Source organism: Crocodylus siamensis, chromosome 15, assembly GCF_052110815.1.
Source record: "Crocodylus siamensis isolate JL-2025a chromosome 15, ASM5211081v1, whole genome shotgun sequence".
NCBI classification, from domain to species: Eukaryota; Metazoa; Chordata; order Crocodylia; family Crocodylidae; genus Crocodylus; species Crocodylus siamensis.
The window spans coordinates 723,446-745,198 of record NC_143409.1 but is presented as its reverse complement, the minus strand read 5'-3'; the positions used below and the strand labels follow the sequence as shown (position 1 = coordinate 745,198).

The window sequence follows — 21,753 nt, the reverse complement described above, 5'->3', positions numbered from 1 at the left end:
GTGATGAGGCCCAGCAGTGTTTACATTGTGGTAGGTTGGCTGAATCCCTCTGTTCCACATGTGGATTCATTCTTCTTTTCCCCCTGAAGTGAACTTCTGTAAAGGAGTCGTGTGGCAGTGGGCACAGTGTGAAACTGCGTTGAAAAGGGGCACCTTTGGGGACATGGATTGTGGTGTGCTGGTTTTCTATTTTTAGAAATAACAAGACCATCAGCTCCGACCTCCCTTGATTCTGATGCAGGTTAGCTTGGATGAGGCCAGGGACGGAGGGTGTTGTTTTGAGTCTTTAGCAAAGAGGTCTTTGCTCCCAAGTGTGTGTCGTGCATTTGAGTTAAAATAACTCTTAACAGCAGCAAACAAAGTTGAATCACCCTAAATACAAGCCCCCAAACAGTTCATGTTTTGCTTAGTGGCTGTTGTCATAATCTTTCCATTTTTCCACGTTTCTATAGAGGATTCCAGGACAAACAAAACTTCATAAGATTTCTAGTGGGGGGGAAGCAGCAGGAGGAAAACGCTTGGTTGAATGTCAGGCCTGCTGAACACTTGCATACATCTTAAAGAATGAAAAACAGAACATAATCCCCCCCACCCTTTTTTTCTTTTCTTCCTTCTCATGTCACCTCTAATGTTACTGTAGAAAAGTGGAAGTAGATGACCTGGGTCTGAATGTTGTCGAGTGTGGGGCAAGGTAGGAAGTTTGGCCGGGTTTGCAGACCCCTGTGCGTGATGACACCAATACGGCACTCTTGGAAGCAGGGGTGTGAGGCTCTGACGGAGCACAGAGGAGCAGAGCCACTCACGTGAAACTGCACGGATGCAGCACGCACAGCCCCTGTGCTTGGGGATGGGTGGGTAGCAAATGTGGCACTTATCCTTGAAGGAGTCTGTGGGGATGACCCTGGGGATTACAGACCTGTAAACCTTGTATCTGCACCTGCCAAATGGGATGAATTAATAATTGAAAACACTGAAGAAACACCCGAGAGATCATGTTCGGATAGAGTCCAGCCAGCCTGGGGTCCGTGATGGATAACTGTGTCTTGCTAGTCCTGGGACACTTGCGACAGAGGGTGAAGGCGAATGCTGATATATTTGTGTTTAGACTCCAAAAGGCCTATCGCACATCAAGGAAACTAAGTTGCGTAGAGGTGAGAGGCGAAGAGCTGTTTTGGATCAAAACCCAGGTAGGAGACAGATGGAAGAGAGTAAGAGCGGTTCTTTTCTACCCCGGCAAATGTTGAACTGCAGGGTTGCCGTGGTCAGTGCTGGGCCCTGTGCTGTTTCATGTGTCTGTTACAGTGGCAGCTTCTGCAGGGAGCACCAGGTTGCTTAGGTTGGGTGGCGGCACAAGGCAGGTTGTGGAAACCTTGTGGCTAGTTGCAAAGCAGTGTGCACCAGAGGAAGGGCTGGAGCTGCTCCGTGACCTGCAAGGTTCTGGATTTAATGGTGTCAACCCACGAGAGGGATCTGGGCTTGCTGTAGATAGCTGGAACAAAAACCTCTATTCAGTGTCCAGCGGAAGTATGTGCTTCTGGCCACGGCCAGGGAGGGTGCTGGGCTAGACAGATGGCTGGCCTGCCTCATCGGGCGATCCTGCTGTCCGATGCAGCCCATCTAGTCTGGAGCTGACAGGGATTCCTGGATGTCTTCACACCTGCAAGGAGTTTCTATCCCCCAACTTTCTGATTGAAAAAGCATTCGGGGCAGCCGTAGGAAAGCACCCGTTAAATAGAGTCAGACCAGGCTCACCGATGGCTCTCAGAGAGCAGTGGGTAGGAGGGCGCTGTACGTGAACTGAGGCATTTCCAGGGAGGCTCTGCGGGAATGGCTATGCAGCCCAGCATGGCTCTGGCTTCACCAGCGACCTGAAGGTAAAGGTGGCCCCCTCGCTGGTCGTGTCTGGCTGGCGCACTGACTGGCGGGGTGGGAAATCATAGCAAAGACAGGGATGGAGCCCAGGCCCGCTCGAGCAACATGCTTTGACGCAGCCGAATGCCCAGGTATGCATCCTGCGGACCCGGAGAATCCCCCGGGACAGCAGGGACTGGAGATTTGGGGGTTGCAGTTGGCAGGTCACTTAACACAAGCTCTTGTGCTCTCTTTGGATGTAGAAACAGAGTAGGGGCAGCGAGGTAGCTTTACTTCTGTACATGGTGGTTGTGGGGCCGTTCCTGGGGTGCTGCATCTGGCCTGGCGTGTGCATTTTCGCACGGCGGTCGAGAAGTTGGAGAGGGAAGAGAGAAGAGCCACAAAAATGGATTGAGAATTGGAAAACAGCTTCAGCAAGAGACTCAAGGAGCTTCTTCTGTTTATTATTGAGGGGAAAAAAGACTGAGAGGTAACTTGATCACAAGTATAAATACTTTCAAGGGGAGAATTTCTGGGTGCAAAAGGGCACATTAAGATGGTGGTGAAAGGGAAAAGACGAACCCATGGCTGGAAGCTGATGCCAGACGACTTGGATTAGAAATCAGATGCAGTGTTTTAACCATTGGAACAAACTCTCGAGGGGCAAGGGGAAGAGTGTCTGTTTCTCAATGTCTCCGGACTGGAAGATGCATTTCAGGCAGGTGCAAGTGAGCGAGTGAGTGGTAGGTAAGCAGGTTAGATGGGCTGGGCCTCAGGCTGGGTGCTCTCGTGATGCCTCTTGGCCTTAAATCTAGTAGCTATGTTGCCTGGTTCATATTGGTAAATGAGTGTTGGGGTTAGGCAAGGGAGCCCTGTTACAGAAAAGGGGTTGGAGTACATTGAAGATTGCTGCTGATTTAATGGGATCACATACCCTCCTGGCTTCTTGTTGTCCTCTGGATTGTTTTAAGTCTAACCATAAAATTGCAGTCAACTTATAAATAGGGCTAACCTATCATCAGGCCCCAAAAGGCTTGACTTTGGTCCTTGCGTTATTTTTGTGCCTGCAATAAAAATACCAAGTCAGATTTTTTCAGTGCATATTTTTAGCATCGTTAATGCATTTAAATCTTTGGGTCCTTTCCTTGTTTATTTGATTATCCTGTGAGATTTTGTAAGAGCAATAGCAGTTCCAGGTCTGTATTTGTAGTAACTGACTTGTTTCCATGAAGTAAGTTGTTTTTTCCTAAGATTGAACCTGAAAATGTGAGGTTAACTTACATGTGGGGTTGACATACCATCTGAACAACGCAGTGTCCCACACAGATGTGCTCTACAGCTCTCATAATGGCAGCTTAGCGCATGCAGGGGCTATACTTGACATCAGACATACAAAATCTAAAGAGGAGAAACAAGTCGGTGTCTCAGTGAGGGAGAATCCCAGGTAGATTGAGCAATGTGAGGAGGAGGAGCAAGCCCTTCCCTTAAATGCTGGGAAGGAGCAGGTAGAGGAAGCCCGTGTCAGGGCAGTGAAGTGTACGGGGAGCAGATGTATGCGAGGAGCAGTCAGTTCTGTTGGGACTCTTGGAAATCGTGGGCAGCGTTGAGATGAATTGGGAGATGGATGGCAAACCAGGGATTGCTCAGGCTACAGTGTTCTGGGCCCTGGCTGTTGAGTAGCCAGGTAGAACCAGCATTTAAAAAATGAAGTGCAGAAATCATGATTAAAAGAGACTTCAGGTGAGGAGACCATGTCAGATCCCTTCCAGATCATGCATATGTGGGAGGGAAATGAAAGCATAGGGGCAAAGACGGTAACACTTTCAAGCGGGCTCAAGGACGGTCTGTGTTGTGCGGAGTGGGGAAGCAGGACATAAGATAAGGAGGGTGTTGGTCTGTAGGAAGCCCTGTTGCTCCCCAGGGCTGACGATCAAGACGGGTAGATTGATGGCAAAAGGCTCGAAGAATGAGCTGAAGCAAGTGCCCGCAGGCGTCCTGACCTGTCCTGTCTGAGCTGGGAGCTAAGAAAGGGAGTCCCAGGGGCTGAAATGAGGATGAAGGACTGGGTTTGGGAACATCTTCTAGGACATAGGCAGGGGAGTGTAAAGGCTTCACGTGAAGTGGGGCAGACGCAGCACGGGGACTTTCCTTTCCTTTTCTTTCTTGTGTTCTTATGACGAGCTGTTTCTCAGCATCAGCCTGAGCTGGCAGGGCTCACCTGGGTGCCCGGGCAGGTGCTGGCTTGGGAAGAAAGGGCCGTGACCACGAAGAAGCAGTGACCCAGGCATGCCACCTGGCCCTGGCGGGAGCCCCTGCCTCCTTGACGGCTTCTCAAGCCCCAAGGAAGAACAAAGGGCCTGAGTACACGCTTAGCTCGTGGGCTCGGGTCTGGGGCTCTGGTTTCCCCCTTGAAGTTATACACTTCGGGGCGGCAGATTTTTGTCCTAACTGCCGTTAAGCAAACAAACACAACACTTCCACCCAGCTACATTTCAGTTAATATTAACATTACGCCTGGAGCGTCAGTCGGAGCGTCGCAGGTGCTGGCATTTCTTCTGCAGATTAAAGACTGGGCTTTACTTAGGGCAAGTGTTTAAACTTTCAGGAGAGTGGCTTGAATACTGTTCCTGCAGCAGCCAAGGAGAGAAGCTTTCGGGCCTGGAGGCAGCGAGGATCTTTGCGTAGACATGATCTCTTTTATTAGACCAACTCGGTGGTTGGAAAAAAGTTCTTGGCAAGCTTTCAGGGGCAATCCCCCTTCTTCAGGTACAGGGAGACTGCTGGTCTGAGATCCCCAAGGAATGGAAGGAGCTAAAAGTGCAACAGGAGGTCAGTGATGATAATGGAAATGGGTGGAAATTAGGGAAACAAAAGTGGGGGGGGAGAGGGGAAATGCCAAAGGGAAGTGAGGGAGACTCCTATACTTGAGTTCTCCAACGTAAAAAAGAGGCCACCTGTGGAAAAGCAAATAGCTGGAAATTAGGAAGACAAAGGGTAGAAAAAGGAAGGGAGGGGAAAAGAAAAGTGTAAGAGGTCAGATCCGGCAGGTACCCGGGGAGTCAGATGTCGGGCAGGTTGTCATGTGTCGTAAATCCAATGTCCATATTGAGTCTGTGATTTTTTTGTATCCAGTAGATTGATGAAGTGAGGTTTGTAGGATGCGTGTCCTTAGACCAACACAGCTACAACCAGAAACTCAGGCCTGAAGGTTTTTGGTACTTCCCAGCATCAGACTCTCCTCCAGAGCCTGAAAAGGAGTCTGCTTTTAAATTTGAACCTGCCTTTTATTTAATTTTTAGCTGAGGAGATCTGTTTTGGGGAAAAACTTATTTAAACTAAGAAGTAGTATGTGGGTATGCGTGTGCATGTTCATTGATTTTTATGCTTTGAAATCTGCATTATAGAGCACGATCTCCTGCTGCTCTGCGTGCGGTTTAATCCATCCTGGTAATGAGAGAGATGTTGCAGGGAAGGCAGCCTGAGGTGTAGGTCACACGCAACTGATGTGTGGCTGCAGTTTATCAGGATTAGGAGGGTTTCATGCCTGTAAGGTTTAAAAAGCATCCCAAACCTGTAAGGTTTACAAAGCATCCCTGCTGCCTTTACAGATTATTTGTTTTCTGGTCAAGGTGGGCATTAGGGAAAGTTTTGGTGATGAAAATAGATTAAGAATCAACTTCCTCTGTGCAAAAATGAAGTTTGTTTCCTACATATGGGGACTCATTATCATCTTTAACTTTCCCTGAGCCTGTTGAAGGTGTGTGAGCCTGAAAGCTTGCACAAAAATATCATTTTTTTGCAATTTCTCAGTTGGTCTAATAAAAGATATCATCTCTGAACCAAGAGTTCAAGATTTTTGCATTTAAGAATCAGAACAAACACATTTGGCCGAGTTTGGAAACCTGTAGGGTCTGACCGTTTTCAGATCCTTGCTGCTGCATAATCTGGCGTCTTCAGGAGAGCAAGCTCAAGCAGATGTACATGGGCTTGCCTTTTCTGGTGTTGTCATTCTTCTGTTCAGAGGTTACATAATAAGTCTGTTAATGTGAGTTGCATCATTAAATTTCTTTCTTGCAGTGATAAAGAAAATTGGAGAAATTAACATTTTTTTCTTTTCTTCATCTCTTCTTGATGCTGACTGATTAAGGCCTCCGTGCCTCCTGGGCTTTTCTTACTAGATCTGCCGAACATGTCTGCACCACAGATCTGCGTTGCCTAGATTACACATTTCAAAGGGTCTGCCTTGTGTGCTCCACTCACTGTCCTGGTGTTCAGTTGTTTTCCCTAGTCTGGCTCTTGCTGCTTTAGTGAAGAGTTTGTCACTGGTTTCTATTAAGACGCCTATTTCCAGAGCTTTATGAGCTCTAGTTGCAAGAATCATAACAGACAGCAATTTTTTTATGCTTTTTGTCTGGAATTTACTTTTCTTCTTCAAAATGTTTTTTATGCTTGGCCATTTTTAAAAAATAAGGCACTGTAATACTGCTTTGAGACCAGTGATTCTCAGCAAGGAGGCCGTGGCATCCCCGGGTGCTGCAAGATCTTTTCAAGGGTGCTGCGCATTGATAGCACTGGTAGGTTTTCAGTCATGAGTCGCAGGACGGACCCAGAGATTTCAGGCAGAAATCCTTAGTGTCACAGACAAGCTGACCTGCTGTGGTCTGTCTCAGTTCTTTGCAACCAGAGAATTGCTCCGGTATTTTTCTGGAGTCAAAAATCAAGTGAAAACTAAGGGCTAGCATTTGCTGAGGGGTCTGGCAAGGCAGAGAACCATTGCCCTTAAATATCTGTATTAACTCCCTTCCAGGGTTAGAGACTTTGCTGTTCAGGATGGTTTGTATATGCCCAGGAAGGGATTTTGGTTTTGAGTCGCACACCCCAGCACAACCGTGCGGAGGACTGTCAGCTGTGGAGCTGTGGCATCTGAAGGACAGGAGCCTGAACGCAGGCTGGATTTCTGTCCACGCTCCGCTGCAGGTGGCTAAATGCAGACCTGTCGCTGCATGCAAAGTTGATGCAAGGTCCAGGTTTCTTTTCTTTTGGCCTTTTTATCTTGTCAGAATCTAGGTCAGGTTCTCCTTCTCTCGTGCAAGAGCTCATGGTGAGCCTGGCCTTCCCTTTCTCCAGATCAGGGAGGTGCCTCCGGAGGCCCTCCTGGCTGCTTCAATGGGAAGACACCGGCGGCCTCCCAGCACTTCTCCCAGCCTCCGGAGAGGCTTTGCTGTGAGCTGATAGTGTTCCAGGCAGCTCTTGCCTCTTCCAGCTGCTCCCTGCTGCCCTGCACAGGAGCTCCTTGGTGGCCACTTGCTGTCTGGTGGGTGGGGGGAGAGCACCCCACGAGCCCTGGGGAAGCAGAATTGGGATTTTTCTGGTGCTTTCCTCGGGCATAGGGGGAGGACAACAAGCAGACAGCAAGCAGCTGGGTTTTTGTGGGGCAGGGGCTGCTCTGAATCATGCCAGATGGTTCAGGGCTGCAGCAGGACCACAGGATGGCTAGCTGAGGTGCGCTGTGCTGCATCCGAGGGCCTGTGGCGTCGTGGCAGCAACGGCAGGGATCGGCCCACCAGCATTTGCAAAGACCAGCTCCAGCAAGGGAACTGGAGCTGTGTTTGCAGTGGGCCAGGTAAGGAGAGGACCACAGCACCCAGAGGTTTGCAGTCAGGTGTGTCCTAGCCCCCGCAGCCGGGGCGCCGCCACTCGGTTCTGGCTGGGTGCCAGCTCCCGAAACATGAGCTCTCTGCTACCCTGGACCAGGCCCTCCTCTTCCCCTGCAGTCGGGCTCCCAGGGAGGCACAGGACTTGCATCCAGAGGTCCTGTGTCTACCTGAACCGGTGGCTGGCTGCACTGTCTAACGGTGCCGTTCGGTCCCGCGGGACAGCTGGCAACTCTGCCCCGGGTCTTGGCAGATACAGTAAGAAGCAGCTTGCTCGACGTGTGCATTTGGTGTAAAGGCGCGTTGTCAGGGAGCCGGACGGTGAAGCATCGTTCCTATAGGCGTGCTGCCGTTGCCCTCTGCGCCGAGGCCAAGCCGGGGGAATCGTCCGGTTTGCCTTCTGCAGGTAACTCTCAAGCCTGGAGCCTGCCGGGGTGGCGAAGGAGCGGGGCTGCGCCTGTGCCGCTTGGGCGGGTAGCGCAGGGAAGAGGGGGAGGAAGGAGCGATAGAGTTACAGAAGGAAGAGCGCTCGCTCCTTCTAAATTTATCTTTCCTGTTTCTCAGCAGCAGTGTTGTCCATGTATGCGTGCTCCCCGGCTCCAGACAATTTCCCCTTCTTTGTCCTGTTTCTTTTCCACTGACTGACACTGTGCTGCTTCTCTCTCTGCCTTCATTTTGTCGGGTGTCTCTTGCCTTTCCCTCGAGCCCCCGCTTCTCCCCCGTCCTTTGTCCTCTTCCTTCTTCTCTCCTGTGAGCAGGGTCTCGGTGCCCTGCAAGCGGGAAGGTGCGTGTCCAAAGCCTGGGCCTTTTCCTGGTCCCTGAGGAGCAGGGGAGCAGCCCCCTCTCCGGAGACCTGGCACACCAGCTGCTCTGTGGATTTTTTTTAAACTCCTGAGATTAAGAGCGTTTCGGTTTCTGTGGGCTGACGACTAACAGCTTTGGAAATAAAAGGAGCAAGCCGGAGGAGGGAGTTGGGATGTTTTCCCTTGGGGAGGGCTTTGTTTAAAATTTAATATGCCGCTCGCTCGCTCACTCTCAAAGAGCGAGAGATGGATGTGAGCTCTTCTGACTCGCTGTCATGCCGGCTCTGGGCGCAAAGCCGCATTCTCCTTCGCTCTCGCCAGCGCATCCCCATTAGGACTCTCCTGTAGCCGCCCCGTTGTTAATAATGCCTCCTGCTGCTTCCCAGTCAGCAGGCGCTGACCACAGCTTCAGCTTTCATGTTCTGCAGCGATTCGGAATTGAAAGTTGAGCTCGAAGTTGTGCGGCAAAGCGCGGCTGCAAGAGCGGGAAGTCGCAGCTCGCGCCCGCCATGCCTGGGCACTGCCCTCCCTCGCTGTCCTCGGGGGCTCGGTTGCAACGGGGCTGATCCTGCTGGGCGCTGCCGGGGTGGGTTCCCGCCAGGGCCTGCCCTCTGGAAGTGCTCAGGGTTGTTTTCAGAATAGAGACTAGTGGGAAGCTGTTCACTATTTCCACCCGGAGTATGAATAAGCAAAGGCCTTTGGCTTCCCTCGTGCCCCCAGCAGAACCCTTTCCGCTCTTGCGCTTCCCATTGGAAAAGGGTTGATAATAACAGCTGTAATGTCAGTGCGCTGTAGTGCAAACGAAGCCATTTGTCTCCGACAGGCACTGAGTATTAATTGTCAGGAATTGATTGACTCGAGTCTGCTGTTCTCCATTTTATGGAAGTCGGTAATGTTTTCTCATTGACCGTCTTGCACTTGCTGTTTAAGAGCCCCCTTGCTGGAGTCCTTATTTACGAGGAGCCTTTAACCCGTGGAGTAGACCCCTCGGTCTCAGACGCGTGGCTGCTTTTCGTTGGCGTGCCGCAGGATCAGGCCTGACTTTCCGGGCAGCACGAGAGAGAGGAGCTCTTGCGGCAGATGTGCTCGGCGCGAGCAGAACCAAAGGGAACCTCTTTAGTCATCGAGTCCGAGCCTCCGCGTTCGCTTCCTCCTTGTCCTTCCCAGTTCCCTTCTCTGGCCGTTCAGCATATTCTTCCAACCCGTCAGGATAATTTTAGACGTCTTCTGCCGAAGACAATGAGCGTTGATTTATGAGTTTGGAGGAGCTGGCTTTATTTCATGAGGAGCTACGTGGGGCATATACGAGCAAATGATTCCTGCTAGGGAATACTTCGTATATTTAAAAGGCTTCCCTTACCTCTGTGCGTCTTAAAGCGCCACGCTAATTGTGTAGACGTTTTCTGAAAATGTGAGCCGTCGTGTTGTTCATGTGATGTTGATTACGAGCAGCGGTTGTATTGCCAGCCCTTAAATGAAAGCACGCAGGCAGACAAGTGTGTTACGAAGCATCACAAATAGGGGGTTTTATTTTTAAATTAATACAGAACAAAAAGATTCCCCTCCCCAGCAGTGCCCAGCCAGCTGCCCACTCGATTTTTCCATTACACAGGACAGGCTTTTTCCAAACATGTTTTTGGATTGTGCTGTACAACACTGGATTGATAGTTCATGTCCCTTGTGGGCAAAATAGACTGGATTCTGCAGGTTGGCTTTGACATCTTTTAAAAGTTTGAAGAGTGAAAACAAGTCACAAAAGCATCCAGGGCAGTTGGTCCAGCGTTCTGCACAGATGCACCAGTCAAAGGCAGAGAGGATTTGGTTTGACAAATAAAGTAGAGTTTTTCTTAATAGCAAGCGCCGTTAGCTGTTGGCATGTTTGCAAGGGGTGTGGTAGAGTGAGTTCAGGGACGGTTGTGCCGGAGGGTAGGCTGACCACAGTGGTTTCTTCTGGCTGTATACGCTGTGAATCTGTGTACGAACGGGTCCCATAGCCCTGCAAATCCCCTCTAGCCCTGGCCAGGCCAGCTCAGTGTGGAGGCCCCTTCATCCTGTGGCATGCATAGCAGGGGGGCAAAGGCATCCTCTGTGACTGCTCCCCCCTTGGACACAGGGCAGCCTAGCGGTGCTGAAGTCTGTTAATTCAGTCATTCATTCATGTCCTTAGTCTTTTGCCCAGCTACAGAGAACTGCATCCGTTAGGCAGGTATGGCCGATTCCAACTGTCCAACCTGCTCCTTCTCGGTCGCTGCAATTGCTACAGTGTGAAGGGGACTCCTTCCATGCCAAGAGCCGCGTTTCCAGCTTGCAGCTCTCAGCCCTTCTCTGCTCAGGGCCTCCTCCAGTAATGCATAATAAAACCCTTGGCTTCTGCAAATATTTAGTATATTTTTGGATTAGACTTTAGCCTCATAGTATGGCAACACATAATAATGACAGAGCTGCTGAAAGATGTGCTGATACGGCAACAAAAGCATCTCACAAACTGAATAATATTAATGCTGTTACAGTCACCATCGAAGTCATGTTCCCACAGCGTACCCGAAGGCCTCCCAGGTATCCCGAGTTGCACATGAGCTGTCCTTCAATGTTGATCTTCACAAAACTGTAGCTAGGAGTTTACCAGGTTGCTTGGTTCCAAGAAATATTGGGGCCGTCGGTCTAAAGTTTGCTAGCGGAAAGCTCCATGCCTTCCTTCAGCGTGCACTGTGCAACAGCCTTATCGCTCTCCCCATCAGAAAGACATTCAGCCTAAGCTTCCGGTTCAGTCCTCTGAATTATCTCTGGGGAGATCTATGTGCTTCGATCTGGCACTCGGGGTTTGGTACAGTTTGAAGTTTAGCTGGAAGATGTGTCCTCCTGTGCCTTGGTCACGCTGGCCTGCACCTGATGACTGTGACCAGCACATCCGTCTGTGCCGAAGGCTGGGTCCTCACTCGGTCCACCGCCTGGTTCAGTCGGGGCAGTCTGCGTGCCTTGGACAGGGGTAGGAAGCTGGTCCACGAGGTTACGCAGGGAAGTGTTCTGCAATGTGCCTGTCAAAGAGCAGCCGGAGAGCAAAACAGCTCTCGCCTTTTGTCTCATAGAGGTCACTCATCATCCCCTTTCATGTAAGCATAAATAGGGCACCATTCTGCATTTGCCATGCAATTTTAAAACTCCCTTTGAAGTCCAGGAGAGCCCAGCCTGCATTAAAGCTCCAGGATCTGGGCTATAAGGCACGTGCTTCCTTGAACCGTGCCCCCAGCGCACAGACAGCGTGCGTATACAGCAGCATGTGGCTGGCCCAGTTTAGTTTAGTTTATACACAAACAGCTGGCTTTTGGCCCACAGGGTCAGATTCCCAAGCGATGTCGATTGGTGTAACCCAGTGAGATTAGGCCATTTCTTCTGGCCTCAGCTTACTGTGCCAAAAGGAAGGCTGCTCTTCCAGCCATGCTCTTCAGAACCGACTTATGCTGCTCAGATCTTAAGGTCTTGGAGCCAGGCGAGAGCCGCAGTTGTACATGCTGTGCCATACCCACGTGGCTCCACGCCGGTGCAGGGGGTATCTAGGGCATCTCCAGGCTCGAGTGACTGCCAGCTGCTGTAATGGCTCTTGCCAGGCCAGAAATAAAGCCACCGGGCTCTGAAGCTACTGTTGGCCCCTTTGGTCGTGAGCCAGGTGTAACTCGGTCACACCAGAGACGCTGACTGTTGCGAGGGTGAAGAGCATCCTTGAAAGGAAAAGCTGAGTGGGAACTGTTACATGACTTCTATTTTTAATGAGTAATCATACAGAGTATAAGAAAAATATAAAACTTATGAAGGTGGAATAAAAATAGATTCTGTGTAAAGACTCCCCTTGGATAACAGCCATCAACCTATTGGTTGTAGTTCTCTAAAATAAATAGATTTGCAGCTCTCAGGCAAAATCTTTAACCTGCAGTTAATGTAGGGAAAGAGGGGGAAAAAATTAGGACATCGTAGCTGTGTCCACCAACCTCCGTGTTACACAGCCCAGACCAGCGATGCTCGGCCACGGTGTCAGGAGAGAAGAGCCTTCGAAGGGTGCCCCTGAGGTGTGAGGAGATGGATCAGGCTCATGCCTCCTGCTCCCCACTGCCCAGTCCCTCAGCAAGCGCTGTATTTGTCTTTGCAACGGGCTACCGCTCCATTCCCCAAAGTTATGGAGGGGGCTCAAGTCTGGCAAGGGATGCCTGGGGTCTCGACCTGCTGGTCTAGACAGTGCTTGAAGACGCTAATAGCCGTCCTGAGCTCTGGGAGTGTGAGGGGCTCTGGAGCCGGCTCGCTGCCTGGGCAGGGTCGACTGACCTTTGTGGAAAGGGAGGAAGTTGGAGCCCTTGCTTGGGCTCCTAGTTTGCTGTTGGCCGGGTCTCCGTGCGGGAGTCTTGGCCTGGCTGCGCAGGAGCGGAGGGAGGGAAGAGCTTTGCACCGCGCTGAGCAGAGGGAGGGTCTCTGCAGCTCTCGCACAGTGCCTGGGACTGAAGGACCGACTCCGAACCAGAGGACTCGGCTCCCAGGCGCCTTGTAGGATCTGCAGGGGCAGAGCCTGTGCTCCTTTTTAACGTTGCAAGTTGAACCAAACTGAAGGCAAGGCTCGGAGCACCTCCCTCCCATCCCGTCAGCACGCGCGTCCCGAGCACTTCTCCAGACCGTGCAGGATGCCTCGGCTCGCAGCTTTTCTGAACAAACAGCGGCAATGTCCTGTAAGTTGTGCTCGGCTGGCAGACCTTTCTTGGGTACTTCATGAAAGCAGAAGCATAGTGGGGGAATATTTCCACCCTCTGCTGTGGGGGTTTAAATATGAAATCCTGGCATGTTTCAAGGCTCAAGTTCTCCTCTCCTAAGTTTCTAAATCGCCAAAGGTGTACAAGTCGTCAGATTTGGGGTCTCTCTTTTTTTCAGGCAGTCCTCTTACTGAGGTAAGTCCAGTGGAGTCCTCAGTGATGTCTGAAGTAGACAGTAATTCAGTTTTCTTTTTGAATCCCAAAGCTTGATTTCAGTCTCTTCTGGATTTCCAAACCATCTGCAGTTGGCTTTATTTTCCAAACCATCCATTCTGTAGCTGCCATGCATTTATTATCCTTCGTTAGGAGAGAAACAATGCCTTCCAGACCAGAGAGGTGTTTTCCATATCAGTCACTTTGAGTTCAATGGCTTGAATTTTACCTGTCAGAGTTTCAGAACTTTTTATCCTTTAGGTTTGGCTCCATGCTGGAGTTTTCTTCCTTCTGTGATGAAGTTCAGTATTTTGAAACACACTACTTTTGAGATCCAAGTGCTGCCTCTCAGGGCAAAGAGATGGTAGACAGAAAACACCATTTTTGTTGGCCCCAGGCTGTGGTTTAAAGAAGTAAGTTTTTCAAGAGGACCTTTTTCTACATGTGCATATGTACTCTTGTTCAAATATGGTCAAAAAAAAGCCAGAGAACGCCGGGGGTACACTCATTACCGATACGCCAGTGTACACAAACACAACTGTCCCAGGAGGGAAGTCTTGCCGAGAATCAGAACTGGAGATCATAACAGTGTTGCATACAGATAAAATCAAGACCGAGCAAGGAAACTGCCATGTGCCCTGATTCAGCCTGTTTGCCAGAAGATTAAGGCAAGGTACGTATTGTTCAGTTAGTGAACAAACCAGTCGGGACTGAGAGTTCCTGGCCACGGTGCTACCGAGCTGTCATGTGCTTCTCTCCCAAAGGAGCCAGGATCATGCACTGCCGCAGTAGTATATAGTGCAAGAGCCTTGTACCGAGTCCCTGCTCTTTAAGTGTCTCTCACACTCCAGACTGTCCGCTGTTTTTACAGGCCATCTTGCCTCCTGTTTCCTGCTAGCATTCACCTCCAGGCAGCCTGCACTGAGTACCTTTGCAGTGCAGCCGCTGTGACCCAGAGGCAAGGTTTCACCTGCGAATGCTTTGCACAAGCCAGTCTCTGCTCCAGAGTTGTGTAAGGATGAGGCCAGGCGGGAAAGGAAAAGCACAGAACAAAACCTGGTGCATGACCAAGTGCAAAGTCCCTGCTCTGCTGCTTGTTGCCTCGGGTGCTGCGGTCCACGGGAGAGCATTTGGGAACTTCCTTGGAAACAAGAGCTAGACCTGTGTGCTCGAACTGGAGTCGCAGAATGTGGGATGCTTGGTGATGGAGAGACAGGCCAAGCTGAGCCTGTAACTTTTCTACCACCCCGGCTTCAGTAGGTAGGAAGCTTTACAAGGGGTTCACCCAGAAACGGGAGTTGCAAGACAGGACTGGGGGGCAGCTCCTCCTCAGCAGACCATGAGGCTGACTTCTGCCATCATCACCTCGCGACGCTGGGCCAGGACTGACCATGCTTCCTAAGAGCGACTCCTATTCGCGGGCCTGTGCCAGGTACCTGCTTGCTGCGTCACTTAGAAGATACTTTCCAAGCAAGCCATTAACTCGCCCATTCCCCTCCAATGATCTTGAAAAAGGAGCTGAAGAACTGCTGTTCATCTCATCGTGGTCAGTCTTGCTTCTGAAGTGACCCAATATTTTAAGGAAAAAAGTAGTTGTTAGTGCTGTTGTGGATCAGCCTTTCCCAGAGGGGCTGGGCTGACTCCCAGAAGGAAGATAAGAGAATCAGACTCTTTCTCTGAGTTTCTGTTTCTTTGCCAAACAAAAGGTCACCAACATCCTCTCTCCCTTTTATCTGTGGGCCACAGAAAAGGAGCATCATGTGTAACATTTTCCCACATGCATATTTGGGGCCGTTGCTGAGCTCCGTGGGGAAAGATTTAAAACGTGCTGCACTCATTCTCTGGCCAGCCGTTCTCTCTTTCACCGCTCTCCTGCTAATTAGTGCAGGCTGCCCCTCCAGTGCTTTCCAGGAGGCTGTTGCCGTCCTCAAGACCATGCCACGTTAAGTCGTTTCAGGCCCAGAGGCCTCTTGCAGTTTGCTGGTCCGAGGGACTCATGGGGGTGACCAGCTGGACGGGAGTTGCTGTTTCCAAAGCATTGCAGCCTTGGCACGGGGAACTCAGCGGTGAGGCCCCAGGACTGCGTCTCCCGCTCTCGGACTCCGTGACTGTCCGGGGCCTGCTGCAGTCATCTATCTCAGCAGTCGGTTCGTGGGCTCATTTGTTCCAGCTGGGAACAGAGGGTGGTTTCGGAGGATGTGAGGAGCCTTGCATGGAAGAGAGCAGACAGCGGAGAATTAACTACCGTTCAGTTTTTTACAAACACTTGGATGTCCTAAGGGTGGCACCCCAAATCTCCAGCCAGATGCTCGGGCTGCTGTCCAGACACAGAATAGGAACAGTTCCTCCCCGTAATCGCTGACTCCCCTGTCAGTCCCTGGTTCGGGGCAGGGCCCCCTGCTCGGTGTTTGCGCAGCACCTAGCCCGGCAGGTCAGGCTCCCAGATGTCGCAGGAGCGTCCGTCACGGTCAAGCAGGGTCACGGTGCTAGTGTGGCGGCGGGCAGCAGAGCCCGGGGCAGCGTTGCTCTGCACGAGCTCCTTTGTAAATCACCCTGGGGAGCTTTGTCAGGCCTCACCCAGGTGAGGTTGGACGTGAAATACCGTAACCCCACCAGTGTGGGGCACGTGCCGCTACCAGCCAGCCCAGGAGCTTTTTCCTAAAGGGCAGGATCGGGCCGGGGGAGGCTCCTCGCAGAGCAGAGAACGCAGGAGCACAGAGGATCCTTCCCAAGCTACAGACCCAGAGGCTGACGGTAACGCTCGCTGAGGTCCCCCCGTGCCCTGCGTGTCGTCTGCCCTCGGAGGGCTCTGGATGCCACGTTTGACGCCTGGGAAGCAAGCACGCAGGAGATGGAAGCACGGCTGGCCGCGCACCGAGCACGGCTGCGGGCAGTCCCAGGGTGGCCGAGGAGGCTCCTCTTCCTCCTAGCGAGGACCGAGCGCAGTGCTGGCTCGGTGATGAAGTGCGGAGGGGTGCATTTCCTGGCCAGCCATTGTTCAGCGCCTAGAAAAACAGAGTTGTCAGCAAAATCGCGTGCACCCAGCGGCGGTCTCCTTCCTTCTGGCCTTTAACTCTGTGCTGGCAGATCCGCCTGCGTGCTGCCCCTGTTTTCCTGACCGATCCTCTCTGCCCAGCGCAGCCCTGGGATGGGTGAGGGGCGCTGGCTCTACAGTGGTGAGGCTTGGCTGCCACAAAGCCAAGGCCGAAACCGCTGCCCAGGTAGCAGAGGCAATGCTCTGAGAAGCGGCATTTCCTGCCACCGTTATCTTTGTCTTATCCTGTTGCTCGTAGCGAGGCTCGTTTGTTCCACCACCAGCAATCGCTGTCCTCGCGAGGCCCGTGCCCGCTGCACACAGCCTGAGGCTGCCGCCACGTCCCTGCCCTTTGCTCCGCACAGCCAGGCTCCCAGCGAGCGGTACGGGTCAGTTCTGCATCGCTTTTCCCCGGGGCCGTCCGTGCTTGGAGGTAGCTGCAGCCCGGAGGTACTTACCTGCCGGGGTGAGGCTGCAGGATGCGGGTGTCGCCCCCTGCTCCGCATCGTGGCGGGATGTGATGACTTCACACTGCCAGGCTCTGCCTCTGTGGCGATGCCACCCTCCTAATTCACAGCCAGTGTCTTGCCCATCTTTGCTCCGAGGTAAAGTCTGCTTCTACCTGTTGCCTCTTCCCAGCTTTCTAACCGTGTCTTTTCTTTCCCTGCTCTAGACACGTCAGTGATGTTTTCTGAGCTGAATCTCATTTTGTTATTTCCTTCTTGCATTTCCAGTTGTGTCCTTGCTTTTTAGTTACTTTGCTCTCCTCCTGGTCTCGGATTGTGTGAAAAGCGGTCTTCCGTTTACTTCAGACTGTTGCATAAAGTGGGACCTAAGGCCGGGTGGTGCAGATGCCTTCGTCCGTGGCCCCCTGGCACTGCCTGGGGTATCCAGACCAGCCGTCTGGAGCTGAGCATTTCTTCACGTCCATTTGCAGAAACTTTGCAGATAAGGCAGGGGACTCTCTCGAGTGCTGTACTGCCGTCCTGCTCTTTTGCGTTTGCTACATCTCCTTCAGACGCTACGGACCGGTCCTGACGGAGCAGGTCTCAGGATCAGGCCTCAATTTATTTTGTCACTCTGTGAAAAGCGCTCGTCACATCGCTTTGTGACAAGACTTGCCCTTTCTAAGCTGACCGTTCCTCGTGGCTCTTATTATCCTGGAGTTGTTTACAGGTTTTTTTCTCTTTGAATTTTTTTGGTCCATTTTCTTCCGAGGGAAAGGACTGTGCTTCTAATTTGAGGGATCTTTTGCATAACTGAGAACGAATCCTTATTAAAGGAACTCTTTTCTGTGTACAGAATTTCATTTGTTTCCTGCCATATCTGTGCGTGTGATTACCGAGGGAAGTATCTTTAAAAGTGGCTTGGTATTTCTTTTGGGGAGTTAGAAAAGGCCAGATTTATTTTCTGCTATGTTGAGAATTAACTCTCTTTTCTTCCCTTTTCCTCTGCCCCCATGGAAAAAGAGAGAATGTAAAAAAGAAGAAAGGATTTACATTGTAGTCGTGATTGGCACAGTGTGTGAATGAGAGGTCATTTCATGTGGCTGTTTCTTTCAAGCATTCGTTTTTTCATGCACACTGTATTCAGGCTGGAAGCATTCTTTCTTTTCAAAGCTGCTCTGTCTGTCTCTCTCTTCCCCCTCCTTTATTTTTCATCCCTTTTCTTTACTTTTGCTGTCTTTTCATTCTGTTTTTCTCCACCCCCTTGGGGCTCTGGGTTTTTTTTTTTCTTTCCTCTTTCCTCTATTCAGTTCCTTTTTTCTTTTTTGCATCTTTTTTGAATAGCTCTTCTATTTTCAGAGAGGAAAAGGGAGTGTGTAGAAGAGAAGTCGTTACAGCAAGGAGGAACTTGAAAGTCTTTCTTTCCCTGTTTATTTCACTTAAAAGCAGAAATTGTTTTGCAAGGAAGAGAGGGATTTGTATTAAGAGTCTTTTGAAGTGAACCTGGTAGGATGGTAGAGCTGGCTGGGTTTGTCCTGGGCTGATTTATTCTCTCTCTCTCTCCCTCAAAATGCCAGAAACAAAGTGGGTCCCAAATTATTTACAAATGATCAGAACCCCATTAAAATGCTTTCTAGTCTGTAGGTTTGTAGTGGTCCCTGCTCGGTTTGAAATGTGCGCTGTTTGGCTTTGAGACAAGGATCAAAAGAGGAACAACTCCTTTCCCTCGGCTCTCCCCAGGCTCACCCACATCTGCCGGCTGACTCTTCCGCCTTTGACATCCGAGCAGTTAGTTTTATTTTAATTGTAGTTTTTATCCCTGGTGCTCATTGCCAAGAGATGGGGCTGAGGGCGTTTTGTGGGTAGGAAAACAAAGCTTGTTGCGCCAGATCCGGCTGTGGCATGTCTCCGTGGCCCACCTTGCCGTGGTGCGGGGGCTGCCCAGAAGGGTGGAGCGGGGAGGCCAGGTTTGCTTGGCTGTTCCACGGTCGTAGAAATAAGGCACTGGAGAACTGGGGCCGTGGAGCGGATCCAGACCGCTCCTCAGAGCCGGCTCCAGACCTGCAAATGCTCTCCGAGGTGCACAGCACATCTCTGGTGCGGGAAGGCACAGATGGCTCAATCCAGCAAATCACCCTAGCTGAGGCTTGCCTCTGCCTATGAAATCAGGAAGCAGCAGGAAGGGAGCCAGGGACTAACCCAGAGGCTACAGAGGTCCTGCTCCCGTTGACATTTGAAGAGGGAAACTTGTGTTAGTAAAGTAGTCGATCCCCATCTGGCAATGTATAACTGGCGAAGCTCAGGCAAGTGCCACCAGTATTGACTTCTTGCTTTTAAATATTAAGCCCTGTCTTGGATCTCATCCCCACCCTGCAGCCACCAGCAACGCTGTGCAGAACCGATTGCTGATGGGAAGAGGTCACTTTCTCGGTTGTCGGTGCCTTTCCTGCAGCAAAGGCGTGAAGTGATGTTAGTTGGACTCGGAGTCCAATTAGCGCAACGGGCCGTGCGGCACCTGGTCACCTGCCACAAAGAGCAGTCTGTCCTGCTGCTGTCCCTCCGGAGGAGAGCGGGAAGCTTTGGCACTTCTTGTTCTGGGCAGCAGAACCGCACCGAATCCGTTGGGCGAGCGGCTACACGCACGTGATGGCTCCCAAACACTGGGCATGTTGTGAGAACACGAGCCAGGAACAACGCATGGCGTTTCCGTCGTGGCTGGGGGTGCAAGCGGGTGTTTCTTGGGTGGGAGAAGGCTGCCCTCGTTTCAGCTCTGTTGGCTGTTGTCTTTTGGGTCAAGTGAAGAAGAGGGAAGACATGCCGGGATTGGGAGGGTGGTACAGCAGAGCCCAGCCTGCCGGTCAGCACATTGGGGAGTGCGTGAAGTCTTGCTCGCACAGGCCGGTTCTCAGCGCGGCGAGCACGGGAAGATTTGGGGCAGGCGCTGGCAGAAGCCAAGCACTGGCTGGGAAAGGCAGAGCTCGTTTTCTTTGGCTCTGTCTATAAACAGCAGCATAGTAAGGAGACTTCACGCTGTGGCGTGGCCCTGATCTGATGCTGCCGAGCTAGCAGCCCGGCCATCCCCAGCCCCTGGTGATCCTGCTTGCCGTCAGTTTTCTTTCAGTCTCTTTGGCTCTAGTGATACTGAGCGCGATCGGTTGACACCTCTGATTTATTCTCAGGTGGTATTTCATTTTCCTCGCTAATTTGCTTCTTCCTGTTCCTAATTGCATTAGATAAAAATGGAAGATCAGGAATGATCTACAGAGACGCCGGTACTCTTGAGACTAGAGCCACCACCTTCTGGCCTAGTCCTTGCGGAGGGCAGGGAAGACTTGCTGATTGCTGGAGGTGTTGATCGGCTTAGCGCGGGCCCGGGGGTCCTGTCACTGAACCGGGGCCAGGAAGGAGTTGGTGGGCATGAGAGGAGGGGCAGCTCTCCGTGAAGTGGGGTCTAATGAAACAGCGGAGCCAGGGATGCCGGGGTTACGTCTTGAAAGCAAGGCAGTGGGCCCTGGGTGGTGTAGCTGCAACGGGAAGATAAGGAGATGCCCACAGCTGTGCACGCTGCTTGGAAAGCCAAGTCAGTTCAGTGGATCTTGGACCTCTCATGCTAGCAGCGGGTGACGGGGTGGGTCAGAGCGCAGAAGTGGAGGGTCTGCCCGCGCGTGCCGGAACATGGGCTGGGTCCAGCAGGCCGGCGCGTGGGGCGGGTGGACTGGTGGATTTGGCATCTGCATGGGCTGGCCAGCGTGCAGGTGGCCCGCAAGCAGGGTGTTGGTGGAACTGGTTGCACAAAAGCTAACGAAGTGAGAGTCAAACCACTGCAACCCAGAGAGAGGGGGACACTGGAGGAGTTGAAAAGAGAAAGAAAGCGAAGGACAGAGGCTGGGAGTACAGAGGGAGATTAGGAGATAGATGAAAGAGAAAAGAGAAAGATAAGAGAGAGACACAGGACCGATCCACAGAGCCGAGATAGGTGTTGCTAGGGAAACGGAAAGAATGAGAGAGCGGTAGAGAAATGGAGAGGAGCGGAGGATGGCAGGGGCTGGGGGTGGGGAAGCGCCAGATGCAGGCTCGGGGTGTGTGGTAGGGGAGGGCAGGCGGGCGGGCCAAGTCTGAGGCAGGGAGAGGAAAGGGGCAGGGGCCACCGGCAGCAAACTTGGCTCTTGCTCCGCGGGAGCGTTGTGGATTATCGCTCCGTCCCCCCGGGACTCTCTGGGGCACCTGCTGCCGCCGAGTTTCCGCCCGCCGGACCGCCGCTCGCCCATCCGAGGAAGGCTTTCTTCGGGACCTGCCTGCTACTGCAGGTCCGCACCTGGTGGAGCCTGTGACTTCGCCACAGGTGGGGTAAATAAAGGCCGGGAGCGGGGTCGGCCGGCTCTGCGGAGCCGCCGCGTGGCCACGTGGGGTTCAGACGTGACGCCGAGTCAAGCACGGGTCTAGTCCGTGGAGTCACCATGGCAGGGGGAGGATGCAAAACAGCTGGCGCCAAAGGCCAGCAGCGTGCGAGCGGTGGCATGTGTGAGGGCGGCGGGGGATCGCGCGTCTCTGCCAGCTACACCTGGGTTTGGAGAAGCCTGTTGGCCGGCCAGGCTGCTCGTGTGCGGTTGTGCCGCGTGGCAGCCGCCCAGCTGACCCCAGGGCCCGGGCTTCGTGGGCACTGCTGCAGCCCGTGGGCTCGGGGACATTCGTGCCGTTAAGCTTTGCTGTGCGAGTTGGAGGCCGGAGCGCTGCGAGCACGCCATGGGCTCCTGCGCGGAGGAGAAACGCGTCGCGGCTTGAAGCGGATGTTCTTTTACCATCTTGCAGCACCGGCATCTGTTCTGACACCTCTTTCCCCCCTTCTCGGGTGGCGGCTGGCGCGGCCGGCTGGCGTCCCAGCGGAGGAGGAATGGTCGCAGCCGAGACTGGTCGTTCTGGCGTGGTAGTTGTGTGGGTCAGTCGTGGGACAGCTGCTGCCAAGCCACAGCGAAGGTACCCGCTGCTTTTGGGAGCTGCGGGAATCTCCACCGGATTCCCTGC

The 21,753-nt window shown here is 52.3% G+C and overlaps 1 protein-coding gene across 5 annotated transcripts in view; it reads left to right on the top strand.

Annotated features, from left to right (window-relative positions):
- ZNF710 (zinc finger protein 710) overlaps positions 1–21,753 on the top strand; it is a 44,780-nt gene that overhangs the window by 4,082 nt on the left and 18,945 nt on the right. Inside the window, exon 1 of one of the 5 annotated variants that reach the window (XM_090029928.1) lies at positions 7,771–7,911. The exons of the other annotated variants lie outside the window; for them this stretch is intronic. The gene's annotated coding sequence lies outside the window, so the exon portion shown is untranslated. Of the gene's footprint in view, positions 1–7,770; positions 7,912–21,753 lie in introns of those variants that run through there. 5 annotated transcript variants of the gene reach the window in all.